This window comes from Rutilus rutilus (genome assembly GCF_951802725.1).
Source record: "Rutilus rutilus genome assembly, chromosome: 20".
NCBI classification, from domain to species: Eukaryota; Metazoa; Chordata; class Actinopteri; order Cypriniformes; family Leuciscidae; genus Rutilus; species Rutilus rutilus.
The window spans coordinates 25,278,965-25,284,964 of record NC_140225.1 but is presented as its reverse complement, the minus strand read 5'-3'; positions in this window follow the sequence as shown (position 1 = coordinate 25,284,964).

Sequence of the window (6,000 nt, the reverse complement as noted above, 5' to 3'; positions counted from 1 at the left end):
ATCAAGGTCAAGTGAGTGTGTTTCGATCCATTTTCTGTGTATTATACACTATTTGGACTCTTTCACAAGCCATTTAAAAAAAGAGATTGGGCATATATATGTATAATCAGTGTTTACTTATTGACTTTCTAGTAAGTGAGAGAGAGAAACAGACATTTGTGTGTTTTAGTGTGTGTGCACTGTTGGCAGCCATAGAAGGATCTCTTTGCTTGGTCTAAGGAGTGAAGAGGATGCTTACAAACACACACACAGGCATGGCAGAGAGCTCCCTTGCTCCACTCCATGAATGACCTACCTCAGTCTCCACATAAAGACGATCTATGTGACAGATCTCCTGGCCTGCCGAGTCACATGACCTGTGAAGGAGTCAATTGATGACAGTGCAACAGGATAGAGCTCTGCTCAATAGCATGAGCTACAGTACTAGGGGAAAACCAGGGAGGGAAATGAACAGTCTCTGCTATTTAAAAGTGGGATACTTAGACGCTACACCATATAACAGTGATAAATCAACACTAGACATAGTTAGCATAGCTCCGTGTATACCCACAATGTAAATTTTTAGGTCACCCACATCCCTGCCTATATGCTTTCCTAAAGGTGCTGTAAGCCATTTTATGAAACAGCAACCTGGAAATGTCCCATTACCTGACACTGATATCACTGTCAAATTTAAGTGCTGGCTAATGCTAATTGTAAACTCTCTAAGATTATTATTCATGTCAGCAATAATGATGTTCGACTCTGCCAGTCGGAGATCACTAAAATTAATGTTAAAGAGGTGTGTGAACTCGCAAGTACGATGTCAGGCACTGTAATTTGCACTGGCCCCCTTCCTGTTCGCAGGAGTGATGAGATACTTAGTAGATTGTCCTCACTCAATGGCTGACTGTCTAAGTGGTGTCCGCAAAAAAATAAAAAAATTAATTGGCACATAGTCTTAGAGCTCAAACATGAATTGGGGCTCAGGTCAGGAAGCAGACAGATTGGTTAAACCGACCGTCTGCTAGCTGTCTCACGTCACTGAGGTCAGATAAATCCCATCACATATAGACTATTTCACCTATATATCATCATATAGAGACTGTGTCCGTTCCCCGAATTAGGAAATACAAAAAACTTTCAAACCCATCTAAGGGTAAACATTTAATTGATGTTCAACAAATAAAAAACAGATATAATACAAATGAGCAAATGATAAAGCTTGGGTTGCTGAATATTCAATCCCTTACTTCAAAAGCACTTATTTGTTAATGATATGATTACAGACTATAATTTAGATGTTCTGTGTTTGACAGAAACCTGGTTAAAACCAAACGATTACATGAGTTTAAATGAGTCCACCCCCAAGATTACTGTTATAAACATGAACCTCATCTGAAAGGCAAAGGGGGAGGTGTTGCTGTAATTTATAGTAATATTTTCAGAATTACTAAGAAGTCTAGTTTCAAATATAATTCTTTTGAAGTGTTGGTGCTTAATGTAACAATATATAGTGTAAATGATAAATCACGTTTGAGATTTGTGCTGGCTACTGTATACAGGCCACCAGGGCACCATACAGACTTTATCAAAGAATTTGCTGACTTTCTATCAGAGTTAGTACTGGCTGCAGATAAAGTCCTAATTGTTGGTGATTTGAATATACATGTAGATAACGAAAAAGATGCATTGGGATTGGCATTCAAAGACATTCTTAACTCTATTGGAGTTAGACACCACGTGTCAGGACCTACTCATTGTCGTAATCATACTCTAGATCTAATATTATCACATGGAATCAATGTTGATGCCGTTGAAATTCTGCAGCAGAGCAATGACATCTCAGATCATTATCTAGTCTCGTGTAAACTTCATTTAGCCAAGGATGCAAAGCCGACTCCGTGTTACAAATATGTTAGACCTATCACTTCTGCCACTAAAAATTGCTTTATTAATAATCTTCCTGATCAGTTTCATCATCTCAGCATCCCAGATAGCTTAGAAGAACTCGATGTTACGACAGAAACTTTTAACTCTCTCTTAAAGAAGATTAAAGAAAATAGTTCAACACCATGGTACATGGTGCCATGGTACCATGATCTTTTTCACTTAAAATCAGTTTATTAGATTTTATTTTGCTCTACAAAAAAATAAAATAAAAATAAAATACATTGAAAAAATGTGGTAACAAATTAGCTCGTTTTGATTCAAGTTAAAAATTAGTTTGAATCAAACTGACTACATTAGGTCAGCTAATTATAAGGTTTCAGGTAAGCTCCTTACAGGAACACCTACCACTTTTTACTGTGTAGAACGCTTAGGTATGCATAGGTAAAATAATAAATTATAGCTGGGTTTTCCAAAACATCACAAATAATTATCTTAAGATTTATGGCAGATTATGCTATTGTGAAAATAGGCTATTTTTTGTTAGCATAAAATTGATATGATATGCTAAAATGACCATAAAACAAAATTTTGTTTATACCCGAATTTAACTCATTTCATATTTGATGAACTCTACACTGTTAGTGAACAAATTTGAATAGACATAAACGGACTTCAGTTGAACAATGACACCATTGTCTTTTTATAGCCCTGTTGAAGCATTGAACTGTTTGCATCACTGAATCATTATGTTCCTTATGTTATCAATAGCTGCTTTGAAATCTGTATTGTATAAGCGCTATATAAATAAAGGTGACTAGACTTGATTGGAAATGTGCCATAGAGATTAAAGTACAATTTACATGATACTAACGATAGTGTTTTCGGAAATACAGCTAGTTTGTAGACTACTCTACAGTAACATGCACTGTAAAAAATTTGCTGTAGTTATGCAGCTGTTTGCCAGTAACTTACTGTAGATTTAAATTTATGCTATTTACTGGCAACAGTTTGTTCAAAGTTAAATGAACTTTAAACATTAACAAGTCTTTGTCTTTACAGAATAAAACTATAAGATAACAATCTAATGCAAAGCATTCTGGGAACCAGAAATCTTCATCAACCTTTTTCAGTTTTTTTTCCTTCAGATTTTGGTTCCCAGAATGCTTTGCATGAGGCTGTTATTTTAGTTTTATTCTGTAAAGATAAAGACTTGTTAATGTTTAATGTTCATTTAATTTTGAACAAATTGTTGCCAGTAAATAACATCAATTTAAATCTACAGTAAGTTACTGGCAAGTAGCTGCCAGTAATACTGTAATTTCTCTTGAACCTTGGCCATCTCACCCCCTTTTTTTCTCTGGAAAAAAGTAAACTCAGCCTTAGCTTACAGTGTTCTCTTTTATAATACAGCATGTTACCTTTGACAAGAAATGTCACAAGCAAACATCAGAGTGAAGCGTGAGAGTTATCACAAAAAAAACAGTAATAAATATTCAAATTATTATTACAAATAATTGCATTACAAAATCTGTGTTTTATTTCAACAGAAAATGGTGATAACTGGCCACAAAAACAACAAATTAAACAAAACGTAATGTCAGCCGACGCATCAATGACAGCACTCAGACCAACGAACACATTAGCGACAGATACTTGTTGATGTTGATAATAAATCACATCATTAGACTGGAACAGCAGCCGATTAAATAGCACATATACATGTACGTCTGCAAGATGTCTGTTAAAGATCACTTCATCTGGAAAGCATCTGCTGTTTACTAACATCTGATAGACCTCTTTAAGATGTCAGTTTTACATATATTCAAAATTTTCTTAACGTCTATTTGACATCTGACAGGTAACCTCCTAAAGACGTATTGCAGATAAGCAAACACTCTAAAAAATACGTCTTCCAGGTGTAAACACGCATATCAAATAGACGTCTCCATGATGTAAGTGTGCGACATATATGTAACAGACTGTATTAACTTATTATTTGGGGAAAATGTAACTATTATGCAGAATTACAGCAAATGTGCATGGTCGCTCAGATTTACAGACTGACCACTAATTCTGCAAAATAACTGTTTTCTCATCTAAAGCTTAACATATAAAACAGTGGCCAGAATAAAAATTTTATTTTAAAGAATTTACCCAAAAAGCAAACAGTTCCAGCAGTAAAGCTTTAGTTTCTTGATTGATGCTGTCATCCAGAGGTAAATAACTTAATTGCTGTGGTTGAAATGCTTTCAAAAGGTTTGGCTTTCTGCTCAAAATTAAGCTCTGGTGTAGATCTTTTCTTTAGAAGTTTCTGGTGTAGATCTTTTCTTTAGAAGTTAATCTTGAAAACAACGTGGATAATAAATTAGCAACGATGTCCTCCTAATTAATGTTGCTTGCGGTTTCCATAGCGTTTTTTTTCTTTTCTCGATCATGTTCCTCAACATGTCATAATCTTAGCGTCCAACCCATTAAAAGGTACACCTGACATTGACTTGTTATAGCTTGGCCCTCTGTAATTTCACAGCTGGATTACTAATCACAGAGCTGAAAGCTAGTCGGAAAAATTATAATCTGGAGAAAACGGATGTCTACACAACACACAATGAATCGGCAGATTTGAAGGGTTTATTTCCTCAAAAAGATTAAGATGTTTGTTGTCAAATGATAAATTATTAAAATAACATTAGAACTGATTATTACAAAGTTTTTACTTTTTAAACTATTTTTACAATAGTAAATACCTTCTCTGAGGGCCTAGACGGTTCCCCTTTGACATGTATATGTGTAGGCCAACTTATAAAAGTGTTACATTTATAATTATTCCCCACCTCAGTTCACTCACACTGCACCCTTCAAAAAGATGAAACATCATGTGGAGCTCATTGCATTGTGGAAAACAGTATCCCATGCAGTGCCCTTGGATGTATACATCAGATTTCAGCGAATGTAGTATGCAATCTGGGAATTCCATGCATACAGAAGATTCACATATTATTCACAGTATAGGCTACAAATCGCATACTGCAGTATAGTAGGAGTTGTATGGTAGTATGCCATTCCGAACACAGCTTCCATACTGATTTCAGTATTCTTGAGTTGTATTTAGCAGATGCTGGCATCCAGGTATTTTTTTTTTATTTTTTTTTATTTTTTATTTTTTTATTAATGCTTAAAACAATACACAAGTAATAACAGAAAAAAAAACAATGGGGGAAGTAATATAAATTAAACATTAACAAATTATGAGAATTACATGACACTGAAAAAAGGAAAAGAGTTACAAACAGATAATGTTTTTAAGGCTTTTTTGTTCTCAGACAACTTAATTGAGAAGAGGTATTTTTCAAGTTCTTTCACAAATATAAGAAAGAGAGGTTTAGCATTAAGATATTTAGATTTATGAATATGGAATTTTGCTAGTAACAAGATCAGATTAATCACATAAAAATGACCTTTTTTAGATTGGTCAAAATCAACAAAGCCTAGGACCACATCCTTCCAATACAACACACATTCATTATAGATTTCAGACCTAATAAATCCTAAAACATCTTGCAAAAACATTTTCGTAAATGGACAATACCAAAAAAGATGAACTACAGTTTCGTCAGAGATGTCACAGAAAGAGCAACTGGAGGAAATATCCTTTTTGAACTTTTTCATGTATTGATTTGCAGGGTAGCATTTTATGAATTATTTAAAAATAAATCTCTTTTACTTTATTGGTTAAAAAAAAAAGAGATGTGGAAGCATCCACACTTTTTTCCAACAGATATTACCAACTATATTATTCCAATAAGCGGTCACAGGTGGTAAAGTAACAATATCTTGCTGAAATAGTGAACGGACTGATCTATTATTGTTTTTATAAGGAAAAGCAAAGCACAATTTGCCAACAGAAGTATTAACCAAACTCAAAGAGACTGGAAGTAGAGATTGAGTTCCTCTCAGTAAAGCAAGAGCACCTGATGTGATTGAACCCATAACTATTGAAAATTCTTTGGGAGAAACAGGAAATTGAAAATGATCTAGAAATTCCTTATATGAAAACAACAATTCTTGAGAATTAATTAATTGACTGACTAACAAGATATTTTTATCAAACCAATTCTGAAAAAATATAGA